The sequence below is a fragment of the Poecilia reticulata genome, chromosome 16, assembly GCF_904066995.2.
Source record: "Poecilia reticulata chromosome 16, P_reticulata-male-v2, whole genome shotgun sequence".
Lineage (NCBI taxonomy): Eukaryota > Metazoa > Chordata > Actinopteri > Cyprinodontiformes > Poeciliidae > Poecilia > Poecilia reticulata.
This window is the reverse complement of record NC_088845.1, coordinates 27,237,251-27,257,498: the sequence shown is the minus strand read 5'-3', so window position 1 is coordinate 27,257,498 and position 20,248 is coordinate 27,237,251. Positions and strand designations below refer to the sequence as shown.

Sequence of the window (20,248 nt, the reverse complement as noted above, 5' to 3'; positions counted from 1 at the left end):
CTGTTTGACATATCCGGGGAAACGTGCGCATGCTGACAATCCAAAGTTCCCCTGTGCTATAATTACCCATTTTCTGAGATTTTTTTAAATTTAATTTAATTTTTTCCCCCCCAGTGCCACGGTACCTGAATCACAGCTGTAAACATTCGTCAAACACAATCTCTACCGTTGTGAACAACCCAGGGGAAATGTAGCTAGCTACCTGAAAAATGATTACTCCCTTCATTCATGGCGTTTCATTTAATTTGTCAGCGGAATTGAAAAAAAGAAGAAGTTCCTCCGCCGGGTGCCTCCTTTCGTCCCTTGACAAGTGCGCGGCGTCCAAACTGCTTCCCTACTTCTCCTTTTTTTTTTTTTTTTTGCCTTTGAGTCCGAACATACAGGCACATGTAAGGGCACACTTCAATGGAGAACTGCTGCGAGCTATCTTAGGCATGTCTGGACAGTGCCGTATGATTAGCAACAGGCTTTTTTCAGAGATTCCTCTTCTGAACAGGAAGTAGCGTACAAGTCTGGCTCGTAAAAAAAAAAAAAAGGCGGAGGAGCGGGTGGCTCTCATTGTCACACGGCCCTTGACTAATTCTTTGTTGCTAGAAAAATCGGGAAGAAGTGGTGCGCTGGTGTTTAACGTGCTGCTCCAGTGACGATTGTCTTCAATGTGTTTGATTCACTGTGAAGGTATTCTTATCCCTTCATTTGTACTTTAATTAGAATGTCTGTGATAGACGAACTTGACTATGAAGTGGAAAAGAGAAGAGTGTTTTTTTTTTTTCCTTTCAAGTAAAGATGTGAAGTGTGTGAAGATGTATGTAAAAGCTGTAAGACTTTTGGGATATCTGCTCAAATTTTCTGTCCATTTTATTATTATTTTTTTAATTCTCAAGCTCAGTCAGCTAGAAAATAAAAAGTGCCTGTGAACAGCAGCTTTTAAATCTTATTTTATATTTCCAATTTGATTTTTACATTTGGACTTTGACTTAGCATCTTAACATGTGCACATGCTTTGATCTGAACGGCTTCACAGCATGACGCATGCCAGGACCAGTCATTTTCGTGATGTGCAGAACTTGTAGTCGACATATTTACAGATTGTCGTGCATCACATGATTTAAAAAAAAATAAAAAATTCAAAAAACAGTTTATCATAAAGTCTCAGTGAATTAGGTTTAAATTTGTGGTTCTAGTATAACCACAAATTTCAAAGCTGAGGAAATAGCTTAGCTCATGTGTACACTTTTGCAAGACTGTAATAATAATAACAAAAAAAAAAAGAAACAAAATAACAGGGAAGAAAAAGTAACCGACTGCGGCGAAAAGCAAATACAGAAATAAAAGAAATCCTAGCGCTCTCTGCTGTTTGTTATTCTCTTGATTAAGCACATCTCCACAGGGTTGAGAAATCGACAGTGTTTTTCTTACTAACGACCCTTTACTGAATCCCGCCGAAGCCGTTTCGCTGACCGTGCGAGTTGTGATAAGAGCTCCACCATGGCTCCTGTATCTTACCCGCATGTGTAGCTAATTCAAAAGCCGCGGCAATAACAGTTCCTACGGGTCAAAAGGGCACGACTATGAGGCAACGCTGCCGCCCGACTTGTAACACAGATAATTATGCAGGAAGGAGATCTGATGAGGACCATATTGTCAGTTTGAAACCAAACAGCATGACGTCAGGCCTATTTTCTGTCTAACAGCGTTTCATCCGTTGAGTTTTAGCTGCGGTGCCAGTAATGGCCTTACGGGACTTACGAGGTTGGACGGTTTCGCTTTTCTGGCCCTTGAATGTCGCACCGAGGCCTTTGTCTTTTCTGGTGATTTAAACCCCAGCTCATACGCCGTGGCCGTTCTTACTGTTGGGTTTCCTCCGCCGGGCTGTTCTACGTTAAAAAGCCGTTTACGCAGCCGCGGCACAGACAGGGCCTCGGTTACGCGACGGGTCACTCCGACATCTGTGTTCAGTCTAAATGCAGTCATCGTGTCCACTTAAAACGAAGAGATGACTTGTCACAGGCAGTCATTGTTTCCACTGCTATTCTTTTTAACTACAGTATGACAGAATTGGAGATTTACAAGGAACATCAATACTCCTAACTGAACGCACATGCAGGATTCACAAAGAGAATCGCCGCTCTGCGGGTCTGCATCCTGGATAAGTGGACAGGCATTGGTAAGAACTCCATTCTTTATATTCTGCTGACTATCATGTTTTTTTGTTTGTTTTTTTAGTTTTTTGGGGGGCAGGGTGCGAGGGGGGATTAACGTGGTTTGTTCATTTTTCCATTTTCAGAAAGGAACGTTGATATTGCCGTCCCAACTGATCACATCGCCTCAGGTTCTTGCAACTTCTGTATTTAGCGACATGTAAAAAGTTTGGTTTGCCACATATTTTCTGCCTTAGTATATATGGGGGATTAATCTAAAAATAACGACAGTAACAGACTTCCCAATTAGCTGTTTCATGTTTTTGGCACTTAGGTTGTGCTTGGTTTGGGGAAACTTGCTCGTAAATCAGCAACACAGCCAAGGTCAATCCGTGCCTCTGTCCCGTTGACAAGACTCCAGGACGCCTCCGCTTCTGCTCAAGAAGTAGTAAGTAAGTAAAACTTATTTAGGTAGCGCCTATCGCAGCCATTAAAATCACAGCTCTTCAAAATGATGCAAACATAAAAGGAAGAATCTACTCCAAAATATATATTTTGTAGTCTAGTTGTCGGTGTGAAAATATCCTTAGGTGTTTGTGAAAAAGAGTCAATGGAGTTCAAGCAGCCCAGGGACAGTGGGAGAGAGTTCCAAAGCCTCGGGTCGTAACCTTAAAGGCGAGATCTCCACGAGTTTCATAATGAGTTCGTGGTATCGTGTCTACCTCCAATAACTTCTGTATAAGCTTAGGAGCTTGGCCATGAAGTGCCCTAAACGTCAGGACTAATATTTTAAACCGTATTCTATAATATACAGGGAGCCAGTTCAGGGAGGCCAGAACTGGGATAATGTGTTCTCTTCTATTTGTCCTTGTTAAGAGTCTTCAATTTGTGCAGACTGAAGACAATCTAAAACTGATTTAATAAGACAAGTAAAAAGACTGTTAAAATAGTCCAAATAAGACAAAAGCACGCTCTACCATTTTGAGTTCATTTTTGGACAGCCATAGTCTCAGCTTCGAGACATTTTGTTAAAGCTGCAGTATGTTAACTTTTACACAAATTCATTCTCTTTTTTTTTTACATATTTGTCACTATCTTGTGACAGTATGGTATGAGAAGAAAAAAATTAGCTTCTCTGCCTTCTCCCAGTGCTAACGCTAGCTAGAAACAACCAATCAGTGAGGTGGATGGTCTTAGCACTGTCAATCAAACCTGTGTATGCAGTGCCCCCCTCCCCTTCGCTCCCTTGCTCTCCGTAATCAGGTGCCACCAACATGTCACTGGAAACTTTTTGTTTTGTTTGACAAAGCTGTTTCTGTTCGGCGAAATTTACAGAAACGTGACTGATAAATATCCAGAACTTTATGTTCCTCCAAAAAAAATGATATAATTGCTCAGCTAAAGTATTTCCCGAGATCTTTGATAGAGAATATAGTACTTTCAAGATGTCTGTAGCTGTTTGGTAGACATGAGTCCAAATATGGTTTCTTAAACAGTGGACAAATAACATCTAAATAGCAACTAAATGGATTAAAAATCCCAGAATTAATTATGTTCACCACAAAAGGGCCAAGACATTGAAATACATCCTTAAAGAAAAGTTTAGGGATGACATGAAGAAACATTGCAATCTGCTTTTGTGTAAAATAAGGAGAAGGGATCACAAATGGAGTTTTCAAATGTGTCAAATAAGACCTCAGGGTTTCTCCTATGTGATGTAATGAGTTCTGAAAAATAAGTAGTTCTTGCCTTTTTTTTTTTTATCAGGTCGTTTAAGGAGAGAATTAAATCTTTAAGATGGTCCGTGTACCTCACGTTTGGATCTTGTCCATCCACAGAGATCCAGTCCTACGGCGAGTTCTCCTCAAATGATCTTGTATAGCAGTAAATTTAAAACTGAGGTATTGTTCTACTATTTTAATGGATTTTGCTTTATGTGGTCTGGTTCCAGTCTTCTGCCCCCTCTGAGTCAATAATTTGTAAAACTGCCTTTCAGTGTAGTTGAAGCTGCGAGGTTTTTTGGGGTGTGTCTCCAACAGACAGACAGAATAAAAAAAACAAGTGACTCAAGGTCCGTCCGACTGGGTTGGAGTGTGTCGGTAAACATAAATTTTTAAGTTTTGCCACAGGATTCAGATGTGGACTTTGACTGGACCATTCTAACCAATGGATGTGCTCTTGTACATCCGTTCCATTGCAACCCTGGATGTATTTTTAGGGCCTTTCTCCAATCTGAGCAAAGCCCCCCCCCACCCCCCCTCCACCTTCTTCAAATCAGACAAAATTGGTATCAAATATTTGTGCATTAAAAATGTTTGTTTGTGCTGCTTTGGCTTTGAAGATATTCGTGAAAGTTTAAAGGTCAAAATGTCAACCACGCCTCCCCTACTTTTACAAAGTCATAAAGACCTTTAAAATTAGTCCATCACATAAAATATCAAATACATTAAAGTTTGTGATATGAATGTGGACAAATTTTAAGTTATAATTTTTTCCCCTCGAAAATACTAATGGATATAGCCTTTACTAAATGCTAAAATGAACTTTTCTTAACATAATTGTTAAACCAAGATCAAACAAAAATGGAGAAAGTTCTGATGAACACCCCAGAAACCCATTTTTGGAATATTAAAGCTCTGAACTTTGTTGGGGGAGTACTCTCCGTTTTACAATGAGTGCACATGGAGAACTCGTAATCTTTTTTTTATATTACTTTCCAATAGATTGTGTGACTTGTCCACAGACTGCCATTTTACTTTTTTTTTTCTAACTGATATCTTCTTTGTAAGAAAACCACTGAGTGCCTTTCTGTTGAGATCTGTAGAGGATGTCTAGAACTCAAGTGGAAATGTATGCAAATGCTGTATCGTGCAATCTGAGACTCCTACTGCAGAGACGTGATAACTGGTGATGGGAAGACACCTATGTGAGCTTTGTTGGGTTGTAAGTCTGTTAACTACATTATGCTTACTTGAAAAGTGTCTTAGCTTTAATTTTTTATTAGAGGTTTTAAGAGATCGTGGATGACTTCACCGTGACTTTGATAGTGAAAGAGAGACTGTATTGGCTCCTACAGTAACAGTGTCTGTCTGTGTGTTCTTTGCTCAGGCAGCTCTCAATAGATGTATTTCCATCCAATTGTCATGTGAACTTTCGAGAAAAAAGGAAAATGCAAATTAGGCATGTTTCCGTCTACTGGTTTCAAGCAAATCAATCAGGCTACACAGAGCGTAATTTTGTCAGATGTTGACGTTACGCATGGCTGTAATAAACAAGATACAGATGTTCCAAACATCTCAGAAAAATAGAGAGTTCCTCCATTCCAAGCTTGAGGTTTGGACTTAGAAATTTCTCAGAGTTGTGTGTCTCTAGGAAAGGCACAGACCCACCAGTGAATGGATGCGATTCACCACTCCTATCCCAGAATGGCGTACCTTTCGTCGGCCATTTTAGGAAGTTCTCCCTTCTGTGCAGGAGGTTTGGACCAGAACATTTTCAGAGTTTCGTCCCTTTTGTAAAGCACAGACCCACAAGTGGATGGGAGTATTTGCTATGTCAGCACTTATTTAAAAAATGCTGCTTTTCCATCTTTCCTTTAGCGGATTGACAGCCAAAAACCACCTAAAGTGAGTGTACAAACTTTTTTTATTTTTTTTTCAAAATTGACATTTTGGGGGTTTTACCATTTCCAACAATTTTTTCTTTACTTCAAAATGCTTACATCAAAATTTGATAGAAAGCGCTGATGTTTACCTTTGATGGCGTTCGAGAAAAGAACAATTTTCCTGTCTACTTTGTCCACTTCATATTACCTGTTGCTAAAATATGCTATAAGTCCATTTATCAATAGGCCAGAAGTATAGAATGGAGCCACGTATATGTGTCGAGTTAGATTTCTCTTCAGACAGAAGCAAAAAACATTGCCTGTTTTTGATTATAGTTGTGGTCTAAACCTTTAACCCCGTGTTGTAGCAGGATATTATTAATGTCCTGCAAAAACTCCTGTTGGGACATTAGCATTAACGTCATTTTTGAGTTAGTAGGCTATGTGATGCTGGTGAAATTGGGTTATTTAACTACATGTTAAGCAAAACCAGAGTGTAGATTGAAGTCGGTGTCCTTCAGTATAAATGTATTTTCATGCCGCTCCTCCTATGGAGAGTTGACAGTAGTTGTCAGTGTTATTCCCTGACCTTTGTGTTGATATGGACATGTAATAAAAAAGATTTTAAAAATAGATCGATCCTGGATTACGGCAACCACAAGTCACCTCTAGTGTAGAACCAATCGTTCTGACTTTAAAGTCCAGAAAAATCACCCTCGACGGACATTTATGGGGAGGTTTAATTGCCCTGCCACCGATGCCTTCTTCCCTCCCACCTTTTTTTTCCTCCCCATTTCCTGCTCCTTGTCAATGCCTTTCCTTTTTTCACGGCATCTCCAATGGGATTGCTCTCCCGTTTCCTGTAGTTTGTGTGGGTTGCTTGGAAACCGTGGCAGCTGTCCATTTGGGAGGGATTTATTTTTCTTTTCACAAGCATGACTTAGGAGGTTAAAGGGTTGCAGGGTCACCATGTGGGCCGGGTGCTTCACACTTGGGTTTCCCCCCCCCCCCTCTTTGTATGACATTTTGATATGTGGGTTCAACCAAACTGACTGATCCAGGTCTTTGCCTTGAAAATGGTTTCAATTAGAATAGACAAATCATGAATATATTTAATCCCCAAACACAAGGAAATCTTTATTTGTTTCTGTTATTTGGATGACCATTAGTTTCAATTCCCTGTATCTACTCTTCCTGGGATCCACGCGTTCAACATAAGTATCTAAAAATACATAGCGTACACAGATCACATAACAAATTCAAAATGAAAGTAGCTACAAAAAGAAATGTACAAATACAAAATATAGATCAAAACACCTTAATTACATTATAAACATTCTGCAGTGGGACATCTATTTCAATATTTTAAGCAACACATTTTTGGAAAAACATACACAATCGATATAATACAGCATACGATTAAGACGACTCATTCAGCGTAGTTGTTTTTCTTAAAGCTGTTCAAAATTTATTTTTCTGATTCACCTTCAATATGTTTTTCCATAAAGTGCTCCATGTGACCATAACTCAACATCAGGCCGACAACATCTTCAAAGTGTTTGTTGTGTACTTTTGGGAGTACTCGTGCACATTAGTACTAAAAACAAATTAGAATTGATGTGAAAGGAAGTCAGTAAACAAAGGAAGTTATATTGACATTTTACTTTGTATAAAAGCTGTTTTTTCTCTAAAATTGTTGTAATTTTCACATGTTCTAAATCTGTTTTAGGGTAACTTTCTTGTGGCTTTACAACCTGAGTTCACTGTCAGTGATTGAGAAAGTGTAACATTGATCGCACCTGTACTACATTTGCTACTTGAAGCTATTGGAAGTTTTCAACATAATAATGAAACTGATTTGATTAACTTTAATGAATGTGTTCGGCTTTGATCTGATATTGGCAAACGTCTATTCAAAATCAATCAGAGCACATCTGTACTTTCTGAATTGACACAAAAACTTTATTTATTACCGGACTCCTAGACTGTTTTGTAGTTTTGTAAAAAAAAAAAAAAAAAATTTGCAGAAAATCCACATAAACGAGTGAAAATGTTTGCAGCGTTTTTTGTTGTCCAACATCTGCACCGTTGACTTTTTTGGCTGTCGGCGGCACACCACAGAGACTTTTGGTAAAACTGTTATGATTCACTCTGTGATATTAGTCATCCACCTCCGTTTATTCACCTCCCATCTGGCTCTCATTCCATTCTAGCCTGAATGCATCACATGAGGAATAAGCTAAGATGGTGTGTGCTCAAATCTTGGACCACTCCTATGAGGCCCCAGACTTAACCTTCACACCCCACACTTGATAGTAGAGGGGGTGGATTTCAACTTGGATTTGGATTATGATCTGTTTTCAATGTCCTTTACAAAGTCTTAACAGCTGCCACATGCACATATTAAAAAAAGTATTTGTCACATTTGGGTGAAAGTCAGATTAGAATCGGGAGAAAACCCATTCACAAACTTTTGTCCACACTCTATCTTACTTAGGCGCACGCTGATTTAAAATGAAGAAAGTGCCGTCTTCTCTCTCTTTGTTTGGGCTGACTCTAGAACGCTGCAGAAATTGAAACAGACTTTATTAAATCAAAGATCCCCTGAGAGGGAACACGCTGCCTCGCCGTCGATTCATCTGAAGTCATTTCATTCCAACGGGCAGCCTAAAGCGTCCCCCCCCCTAGTTTCAGGAAACCCGACTCGGTGGTATGTTTTTCTGCTGGATCCAAAAGTGGTGTTCCCGACCTCAGACAGCGATCCCAATCAGGAGGAATACCCTGATGCTGCAGTTTGGACCCCTCTGCGCTGAAACCAGATAGTATAATTGTGAAATGAGGGCTCCCTCTCCAGGAAACACACTCAAGTTGGAAAGCTGGCTGCTGTCTCTGCCGATAACTTTCATGGTTTATTACAAAAAGCACACTTTTGGTAAGTAATAGTCTCAATTTACAAATTACAATTTTACAGTCAGATCTTGGATGGCTCTGGGATTCTTTAGTTTTTTTTTCTTTTTTCTTTTTAAAAGAATAGTCAGCTGCTGTTACAGTCATATTTTCTAACCGTAAATCAACATATTCTGTTACAACTTTGGCACGTTTTCTAGCAGTGACGCAAAAAATATGATGATTCATGACCTTGGATTCCTTTCCAATAAATAAACACTGACCCAACGTCTGAAAATCAAGGTCCAAACAAAGAAACCACCCCCAGTTATGGGAATGCTGAGCTGTGAAGCAGATTAACCACCTGTGGCACACTTAGATTAAATATAGCCAAGCCTATTTCTTTCTATTGACTTGTTGAATGTGGTCCTATGCGCAGTGCAATGAACACTGGTTTTCTAAAACCGGGCTTGAGATATCACGATGCGAAAAATGAAGAAATAAATAATCCAAAGCTTCAGTAAAGACATGAAAGGAAGGAAGCATTTTTAAGAATTTTGTGTGCATGTTGTGATTTGGACATTGCTGGCATATGCTGCTTTACTTACCATAACACATGGTGAAATAATCCCTTATACAGCTGCATGGTGGGATTTGGGATTATGAAACATTTCCTCCATAGGTTGATGCTTTTGGGAAATCCTCCATGCTTTGTCGGGATGTCATCCCTGGCAGCAGGAGGTGGTATTACTCAGCATCTCCTGTGTGTCACAATCTCTGCCACTATCTTCTGAGAAACCATGTGGACCGATAAAAAAATAAAAAATAAAAAAAAACATGCGGCGGGTGAGGGGTCCAGAACCACCGCGCTGATGACGAATGGTATGTTCACGTGACCGGGAGCAAGTCTGCGCCATGGCGGACTTGCTGAAAGTATTCGCACTCCTGAAACAGTTTCTGGTGGTCTGTCACAAAAAATCCAACAAAGTTTGTGGTTGTTGCCAAGTACAATAGCTCTCTCTTTTCTTGCAGTTATGGATGCATGTATAAACACATCTGGACAATATAATTTCATACATCATCACCTCCCAGCGCCTATCCCACAGGTCCACAGGGCCATGTGTGAAGAAAGGTAAGGCCTTGTCAGAGGGAATTCCTGCTAGCCGGGCTGAGAACATGCACTCCATAGTGGCCCCTCTGACATAATTTTCTTCCAACAGCCTGAAACGGCTCTGACCCACAATTGGGAGTGACTCAGGCCCTGGGTTCTTGAACTTCCCAGAAATCTATGCTTTGCCATGAGTGAGAAGACCCTCAGACTAATGAAATTTACCACTTTTCCATTGGTCAGGCTCTAGCTTGTTCTCCTGTTGGAATATGTTAGTACTATGTAATTTTGTATGTGTGTGTGTTTGATGTGTGTATAAAGTACTTCTCCTTGGGACCTTGCGAATTACATGATCACCAAGACAAAGGACGGTCTACAGTACCTTGCAATGAGCATTGAAAGACATGAACTGTTTTACATCGTACCCCGTTACAACCAAACTTGAATGCATGTTAAGATTTAAAGTGAGACCAACACAAGATATAAGCATAATTGACAAAAAAAAAACATTTACACAATATTTAACAAATTGCACAAATAAAGTAAATATATATGTTGTGCATTTTTACCAGCACCACTGACTTAATACTTGGCAAAACCACTTCTTCTGCTGTTAAAGATATAAGTTGTTTGTGGTCTTGAGCATAGCATGAACTTTGTGTTAGTTGGTTTTCAGTTCTCCATGGATACCACACTTGATTTATAGCTGGGTTTTTTAGATCAAGTCTTTGGGAGTCTCTTAACGGCTCCCAAAGTCCCTAGGGGCGACCGTAGCTCTGTGGATAGAGTAGTCACCTTGTGATCAGAAGGTTGTAGGTTCAATTCCAGCCTCCACATGTCAATGTGCCCCTGGTCAAGGCCCACAGTGTATAAATGTGTGAGCATTTGTGAGTGCGAATGGGTGAATGTGACTCTAGTGTAAAGCACTTTGAGTGGTCAAAATGACTGGTAAAAACACTATATAAGTTCAGTTCATTTTACTTTATTTCCAGTATTTAGCTCCATCTATTTTCAACATCAATCCCACAAGATACCCCACAGTATGATTCAGAAATCATTTTGTCTCTCCAAGAGAATAGTATATTTAAAGTGATGAGAATTGATTTTTTTTTTTGCCATACTGGCCATAAAAGTTCAATTTTAGTATCACCTGCCCAGATCTCCTTCAACATGTTTGACATATCCCCTACATGACTTGTAGCAAACTGCTGAAAGGGAGTTCTTATGGATTTTTCTCAGGAATGGGTTTTCTTCTTGACTCGCATTTTTTTATATTACAACATACATAACAGCTGTCCAGATTCTTTCGTTTGACCTTTGGATCTTTTCAGCTTTTCCAGAGTTATCAGAGGCCTCTTTTCTGATTAATGCTTTCCTCACCAGCTCCATCGGTACAGATAGACAGCTGGTAGGTTTGGAGCTTGCCATGTTTTTTACATTACAGATGAATGTACAGACCTTTGTGAGATGTCCATGGCTTGGGGATATCATTTTATAACATAACCCTGGTTTAAACTCTTTCTCTCTAATATGCCTGCTGTGCTCTTTGGTCTCCATGATGCCGTTTGCTCACTAATGTTCTCCAACAAACCTCTGAGGTTTGCGCCTTCCCGGAACAGCTGGCTTTATGCTGAGATTGAAGTTTGTGCAGATGGACTTTATTTGCAATTCAGATAACTTCAGAAGAGAATTGGTTGGACCAGGTTGTATTCAGTGATATGAGAGCAAAAGGGGCTAAGTACAAACACACACAACTCATTTGAGGTTTTCGTTTGTAAAACAGTTTTTAACATGGATCTAAACATTATCTTCCACTTAATCCGGGGTCAGCAGTCTAAGCAGAGCAGCTCAGGCATCCCTCTCCCCAGCCTCTTGGGCAAGTTCCTCTGGGGGAATCCCAAGACATTCCCAGACCAATCAAGGAGCATAGTCCCTCCAGTGTGTCCTGGGTCTTCCTCTGGGTCTCCTTTGTGATGAGATGTCTAGAGCACCTCACCAGGGAGGCGTCTAGGAGGCATCCCACAGGTTCAACTGGCTTCTTCTCATTGCAAAGGAGCAATGGCTCTACTCTGAGATGCTCGTGGATGACCAAGCTTCTCACCCTGTCTCTAAAGGAGAGCCCATACCGTGTGGAGGAAACTCTTTTTGGCAGTTTGTGTCTGCAGCCTCATTCTTTTGGTCGTTACCCAAAGTTTGTGAGCATAGATAGTAGGAATGCATGTCGATCTGTAAATCAAGAACTTTACAACTGCAAACAAGCACAGACACTTCACCAGTCCACCTATCATACTCCTACTTTTTCTGTCAAATGAGAACAAAACCCCCTGGAACCAGAGAAGACACTTTTACCATTTTCAAGACCGTGGTCTTTGATTTGGAGGTCCCCGTTTTCATCCCAGCCGCTTCACGTTCAGCTGTGACCCACACCAGAGAGAGCTGTAGATCACTGTAATGGTCTGATGAAGCAAACAAGACGCAGATGCTCAATCCTGAGGCCACCTAAACGGATCCTCTCAACACCGTGACTGCCCCTAGAAATTCTGTCCGTAAAGGTTACGAACAGAATCGGTGACAGTCGGTTCAATAACTCCAAAAACAAGTCAGACTAAATGCAGCACCAGTCTTTGACACCGGTCGCACAGGGACCACCTAGGTATTTGACATTAGACATGATCTGACGTATCTTCAGTCAGTCGTCTGAATAAAGTTCAGGAAACTTTCTGACACAAAGATACTCATGTTGATCTATTTGTGTAGATTTATGTCAGAGGATGCGACATATTTGCACTTCATGCTGTCATTTGTGCAGATTCAGGGACAGTTATTAGATGAAGGTAAAGACTTGTTGAAAAATGTGCAAAACTGCAATTTAAGAATTAAGTGAAATACGAATTATGATGCATTTTTGTCAGAATGAATTGGAAATCACACAAGTTATGAAGACAGACAAAACAAGTTGTGCTTTTGCTGCATGTGTTTTTTCCTCTTGTGGAGAATGATTTTTTTTTTTTTTTGAAATGCTGCTGCCATCTGCTGGTTCATAGATTATATTGCAATATGAATGAATTTCAAATCGTCCTTCGTGTTTTGTTAGTTTTATTTTATTCAGCTAATAATAACATCTTTTCCAAAACTTGTTTGGGAAGACAGTAAAGTTTAAAATAGATATAGTCCATGAAAATGCAACAAGTACATAACCGTTATACAGGAAGTGCAGCTAAAGGCTTACGAGAAATACCAAAAAATAAAGTATGTAACTATATTAGGTTGTTTTTTTTTTAATTTGGAAATAAAACAACATCTTAAATAGAAAAATATATGTATGATAAAATGGAAATAATACAAAAAAATCATATAAAAATATTTCATTTATTCTTTTCTCCAAAAGATATTATAAACCTCCTCTTAAAGTAAACCATTTAAAGGTCACTACAAGATTGTTTTTACAAAGACACAGAGATCCATTAACTGTTAAGGTACAAACTATAATCTTGCACCATCTGGTGGTGAACACAGTCATCATCACCCACCGATCATCTCTGAATTAAACGAGTCTGAATTTGCATTTACCAAGAAATTTGTTGCCACGTGGGGAGAAACTGGTCCCCGTGGAGCTGCTCAGATCTGTTTGTCTTCTGGTGGGTGCGAACACTGCAGGGGCTCCTGGGGTAAATCGATTGAAAATGTCTCTGAGTGCTGATGAACCCTCTCATGCAAAAAGCACCTGCCGCCTCAGACAGAGCAGCCTGAAACCGTGCAGTCAGTCCTCTGCGGTCTGCTCCTCTCTCAGGCCTAATGCTCAGTGACTGATCCCATTATGCAGCATTATGGCACATTCCTCAGACGCAGAGTGTGTGAAGTAAAGGGGGAATTCGATAGGCAAGGGGAGGGGGGGCGAAATGTTTTTGCTTAAATGTCAAATACTGCCATTTTGTGGAGGTTAATTAAAAGCAGACTTGGTGATATCACAGACAGACAGGGAAGGAGGATTGAGGTAGTTTTGTTGAAGATTGACAAATTCTAAGAAAACTCTACCCGGGTTGGTGAAGCAGATAAAACATTTACTTTTTTTTAATTCAAGCATTTAAAATATTGTGTTTAGATGTAAACATATTCATAGTGCATAGTGATTATTATTATTTTTTGTGTGTCTCCCGTCCTGTTATAGTGAAAGCTGCATTTGCTCTGCAACATTTCCCTTTCCAGTTCGATTCTCGCCTCAGTCAGTCAGGCCTGTTCGCGTCTGAGTGACGATCAGACTGGCCTCTCATGAAGCAACACTAACTGGTAATGAGCATCCGTGTCCATCAGCCGCTCGTCTGGTACATGACTAATAAACATGCAGCGGGTGATTCTGGGCTATTTAAGGGGTTCCCAAGACGGAGACATTGGGGAGGAGGAGGAGGAGGAGGAGGAGTTGGGCGAGGGCGTATTTTTCTTGTCCTGGTGTCAGCCGGTGTCAGCCGCATCACGGAGTTTTATTAGCATGCTACGCGCTATCAAACACGTTGCGGCTTTCATGAGCGAAACGCAAACCCAAACTCTGTATGAGCTAGAGTGAGCACATGGAGGCTCAGAGGTGCTCTGCTGCCACCATGTGGCAGAGCATGGTATCACAGGTGTTTTTTTTATTTATTTTATTATTGAAACGTTGGAGAAGTGTCAGAGAAAAAAATAAAATGTTTTTTGGGGGGAATGATTTTCGCATAATTAAGTATTTTTAAATTTAAACCATGACTATCTGCTTATGTTATTTATCGTGTGAATCAGCACACATACTGCACTTTTCAGGGTTTAATGTACAGTTATGTTAAACAGTTTTATTTTTAATGTTTTTTTTTTTTACATTATTTTTTCAATATATTATTTCCAGATTTTCACAGAGAATATGTCTTGGAAAAAAAGAGGGGGGAAAAAATCTGAAAAATTACCCGCTTTTCATCAGTGGAAAATTGTACTGAAGAAGAGAAAGCCAGCAAGCTAATCGGCTCTAATACAGTCTAATTAACTCAATTTCAATACACTTAAGATCAGTTCTGCACTGTTATGACTTTAAAGAAAAATCATATTCATGTAATTACATTTTCTTTCTGCTCATTATAACTAAAGTAAAGTTAGACAATCTCAGTTAATTAAATAAATGTTGAAGATTTTCAAAAAGGTAAATGCCAACAGAGTTGAAGAATAAAGCATGAAACTTGAGCTCAGGGCCCACACGCTCTCGGAAGAAAGAAAGGTCAAGAAGAAGCTGTTCTTGAATGTAATCAGCTTGTTTTCCATTTTGGTTCTAAATTGTAGTCTTCAGGGTGTCATTTATCACAGTGGTGTATTTGTATTGTTTTTCTTTGGGTTTTTTATTTTTTTTATTCCAAACACATTTATATGTAAATTATCTCTAAACAGCATTTCCAAATTAATTATTTTTGCTTTGGTGATAGGTGCGAGGTTTGGGGTGTAGTTCTTAATTTAAAACACAATAAATACAAAAAAAAAGAAACAAAACTAATTTATTTGCTTACTTATTTTAAGACCTTACCTAAATGCCAAGTTTACTTTGATTAGTATTTTCATTAAGACCTCAGAGAAAATAAGGAAAATTATTATTATTTTTCAAACATGAGCTTTAGGGTAAAACTGGCCTGAAAGCAGATTTCCTATTCATTTTCTTTTCCTTCTTTTTTTTTTTTCCACAATAAATGACTTAAAATTGGTTTCATGTGTTTTCCCCATTATCGTCTTCGGCTGATAATCGAACGTCAGTTTTCATTCCCTCCTTACAGTGTGTCAAAATCCAATAAATTTCAGCACCGCAGGGCACTGAGCGGATACACACACACAGAGAGACAGAGAGAGAGAAAAAAATCACTGCTATGATTAACAGTGACAAACCACAAAGGGATATTACTTTGAACCGTTCATCATTTGCCCCATTATTATAATTATGACATACAGTCTGTATTTGCTCCAGGGGGAGGGGGGAGAAAAGCCAGGCTAATCAAGCTCATGTATTATGGTGTAATTAAATCAACCTGCCCTGGGCTCGCATTGACTGGCTAATATGGCCAATACAATATCACCGTTATGACCTGCTGCTCTCAGACATCCATCCGCACATGTTGGCCGAGCCATAATTGCTTTGAACGAACGAGGCCGCCTGGTAATGACGGAGAGGCGGCCGGCAGGAAGTTAATGTACTCATACGAGCGTGTTGTCAGACGTACGGTAATTAAAAAGGGGAGGAAGCGCGGGTGGATGCATCACCTGTGTTTAACATCTGAACACAAGACAGTAATTACTGCGTTTGTGCGCGAACGGTTCGCGGTTTCAAACGGCGATCCTACTGTACGGGGATGCTGAAAGCTCATAATCTTTTTCTGCGCTTCAACAAATACAGCTGTGGAGATGGGGAAACACACGCGGCGGCATCAAAGTGCTGAACGTCTCATGGGAACGTGCAACACACGTAGATTCATCGCATACCTGTGTATGATGTTGGACGTGTTTTACGTGTGAAGGAACCTGTTTGACCCCACGACTGGTGAGCAACTCCAGAAGAAGTACAGAGGAGTCCCGATTTCATACGGAAGCAGATATGTGCTGCGGATTGCTGCGTTGGACTTTGATATGTAATAAAAGGATTAGGAGCAGATGCAGGTTTGGCCGGAACTTCAGTCCAAAACTTTCCCCCGGGCTTTATCAGCAGAAGCTATAATGTGGTCTAACAGGAGGGCAGCTGGATGGTGGAACAAAAGTCCATAATCGAATAATTTTGGTCCATACTGAATTTGCGATTGTTTAGTTTAAAAACGTATTGTATTTATTGTACAAAAAGAAAAAAAAAGTTAGTATTTTCAGGTAGATCTTTCCTGATGTCCATGTTCTACAATGCTGCCAAATTCTTCCCACTTATATTTTGTCTTCAATGATTGAGATTTAGAATAATAACAATTAAACAGCAAAATAACCCATAAACTATCACTAAACAGAGAAAAATAATTATTTACTACTTTTTTTGGATTGTAATATATAGTAGACTGAATATGTGTTTCATGTGAGAGTGACAAAAACAGCCTTTTCTTTCCTAAGATGACTGAGTTTGGACTTGAAATATATACAGCGGACCCTGAGGGTCTGACAGCAGCCTGTAAAAAGCTCAAATCTGCGAATACTTGAAACCCCCCTCTAAAAATGGACAATTTTCATAACCTGCCTTATGCTGACGTTCAGAAGATCGCTCCTGTGTGTTTTTGATACAAGCAAGTTATATTCTGCCCCATCAAAACTCCCAGGTTTCAGAAAGCTGCTAAAATATCCTAGCAACACATCCTCAAATACACATGTAGCTTAAATGCTTCTTGGTAAAGATTTATCTGCCTAGCAAATGCAGCTACAAAGTGAGACAGTTGCTGCTAATAAAGATCTTTATTAGAGTCGAGAGCTAACGCTAGCTCGGCTCCTCCTTTCTGCTGCTACCAATTGTGTTTAATCTATTGATTATAGACTTGCTTTTAATGGTGTTTGATTTAGTAAACTTGAATACTTTTTATTAATCTAAAGCAGATGGTTATGAACCTACACAATCTCCTTTATGGGACAAAAATAAAGTCGAAACTTTATTCAGAGTAGCATATGCATGAATCTCGTGTCACGACGGAGTTGCTACCAAGTCAGTCATCTTTAAGGAACGTCGTTGGATCTTTCACATTAAGGCCATTGAGAGGAAGAGAGGGAGAGCACAGCTGATCTTTTACCAACTTGTAAATTATGGGAAGAAAAAATAAACACCACATTTCTCTCTGAGATCATCAGACTTACAGCACAGTGCATTTCTTAATCATGTTTTCAAATCTAATCCTAAAATAATTTAATCCCCAACATGATTAACCAGGAAGCAGTTTAGGGGGGGAAAAAAAAAAATCTGTTTTTTTTTCTTCAGAAACAGCAACGGGGCTCTAATCGTTACGGGAAAAGAAAGCGGGCAGATTGTTCAGAGGAACCTGATGCAATCCTGACGTCAATTTCGCCCGGATAATTATGAGAGGCCAAAGCTGGGGTCAAATGTCAAACTGCAATTGATGTCACAAAGCTCACATGGCTATGGCTGATGCATGATTAGTTAGATATGTACATTTAGATAATGTGCTTGTCCCCTAATCTATTAGGAGCTGCTCTGCTCTTCGCCCCGAGGCCCTAATGCACTCCAATGTATTTATGGCCAATAATTAAAAGGAAAAAGCATGCATTAAAACCAGTCTCTACTTAACAGATCTTAACTAATGAGATTAGGATAATGAATAGGCCACTTTCCCGGCTTGGCCTGGTACAGTGCTCATTTTGCTGACAGGTGCTGAATATGACAAGGTTCGCATCATAAGCCTTTTCTTGTAAAGGAGGTTTAGTGCATGGATTATTGCAACAGGAACAGTGAAACGAGGCCAGCCTGTTTGTATAAATACAATAATCCAATGGGGGGGGGAATAAAATTAGGACCTCGATTCTCTTTTTTTTTTTTTTTTAAGTCTATGAAAGTTGATCAGCAGTTTGCTTTGTGAGCAAAACCCTCTGGAAATAAAACGCTCCTGTCTGTAAAGGTAATACTTAAAGCAAAGCTTTGTTTACAATAAGGAGGCCGTGTCATTTTCGTTTTTCTCAAAATGATGAACAAGGAAAAGGGACAATCAAAATAATCAAAACATTAGATTTTTTATTTTTTTTAAAATCAAAATGTGTAAATCTGACCCCTCAGAACTCTATGTCTTTGTTGCATGTAAAAACGTACCGGTATGATTGAGCCATTAAAAAAAAAAGTGCAAAATTTTACTTGTGTAGATCCTAAATAAATTCACGCAGGAGGGAAAATCTGAATGAACTTGAATGGAAATTGTTTTGCCTGTTGTCCATAGCTAAAATATTTATCGCCAATGACTGAAAGGTTGAAAAGTTTACTCAAGAGTTTGATGTTAACATTCGTTTTGTCTCCAAGCTGCTCTACAATGTTTCACTCTTAGCAGGTCTGTTGCTGTTTTACCTGACATTACCTCTGGTGACTTTTTCAAACAGCAACGAGAAAAAAATAAAGCATTTTTTTTCTCCACTATTATTGGAGACTCAGACTCAGAGCCATTTGTTGTTGTTTTTTACCCAAGGTAGCAAGAGTAAAGTTCTTCCTGGCAAAAACATTTCGCACTTGACAAGAACTGAAGAGCAGAACCCTCATAGGTCCCTCCCACGGCAGCATTTGTTAGAGTAGTAGCCATGAAACAAGAAAAAAAAAATTGCTACAAATGAATCGGTTTGAAGAACTTTTCCACCTCTTTCAATGGTTGGCTGGACCAACCGCCAGATGATTTCAGTATGACGAAAATTACTCTAAAATTAAAGAAAGGAGAAATCAGGATGGTTTTGAATATGGAAATTAGAGGAAATTTAGTTAGTAGCAGGGGCGGATCTAGATAAATATTTATGGGGTTGCAAGAGGGGGGCAGGGATTTTTTCAGGGGTGGCAGCATATGCCAGTATATATATTAAAAACGTCTCATTCTCACGTTTAGCTTACACAGACCTAACATTGGACTTAATTTACTTGATTTACTTGTTGCAAAATATTGTTTTTAACTTGCATTGTTTCAAAATGAGCTTCATGTAGCACTGAGGATTAAATATAATTCCTTAATATAGTATAGTTAATTATTTTTATGTCTTTCACACTCCTACTAATTGATATGTATTACTGGATTTCACAGCGCCTATTAGTCGCTATGTGATTCATTGAGTTATGTCCAGAAAACCATTTTATCCCAATGCAGGACGAGCAGAAATCTGTCACAAAAATATTCGTAGCGCCATCATTTGTTATCAGATAAATATATTAAATATAAAGAGGAGAAAACTGATGTGTGATAAATTCTCCATGATACAAATCTATAAACAATTTTGTTTCTGTTAGTTCTGTCAAGATGCAAGAAGGATCAAATTTATCTTATATTGGTCAGTCGTTTTATTGTAAATATGCTGTAGGAGTCGTAGTTTGAGGATTAGTTCAGTTTTTGTTGCTTGTTTAACTTTTAGGAATTACAGCGGCTGCAGACAGTGCGCCACAATAAAGGTACAGTAAAGCTGATAAACAGGTGAAGAACCAAACACCACTTCTATTCTGTCTTTTCTCGCTGTGTGTGTGAGCTTTACACAAGCCGTTGCCATGGCAACCGACAGACAACAGCTCAACGAGCAGATAGAGCAGAGATTACCGATCAGGGGAATTAACACCAAAAAACAAACATTTCCCACACAAAAAAGAAGCAAAAACACCAAAACAGAACATTCAGTCTGTTACATTATGCTGTAAGGTTTGATGTCTATTATTGTCATTATTAATAAGTTTTCGCCTGAGCACTGCGGTGGTTGATTAGCTGATTTAAACAGCTGCTCTACTGATGACTTGTTTTAGTGCTAACGGAACCAAAACACACCGAACTGCGCAGCACATGTTAAGGTTATCAAAGTCAATAG

The 20,248-nt window shown here is 39.3% G+C and overlaps 1 long non-coding RNA gene across 6 annotated transcripts in view; it reads left to right on the top strand.

Moving 5' to 3' along the window:
• Nucleotides 1–593: 593 nt before the first annotated feature.
• The window catches only part of LOC145547580 (uncharacterized), a 90,845-nt gene continuing 71,190 nt past the window's right edge, over nt 594–20,248 (top strand). For 3 of the 6 annotated variants that reach the window (XR_014083863.1, XR_014083860.1, XR_014083864.1), the window contains exons 1-3: nt 594–2,167; nt 2,288–2,332; nt 2,476–2,593. This is a non-coding gene — a long non-coding RNA (uncharacterized LOC145547580). The remainder of the gene's footprint in view (nt 2,168–2,287; nt 2,333–2,475; nt 2,594–20,248) is intronic. The other 3 variants (XR_014083861.1, XR_014083862.1, XR_014083859.1) reach the window with 1 other exon arrangement.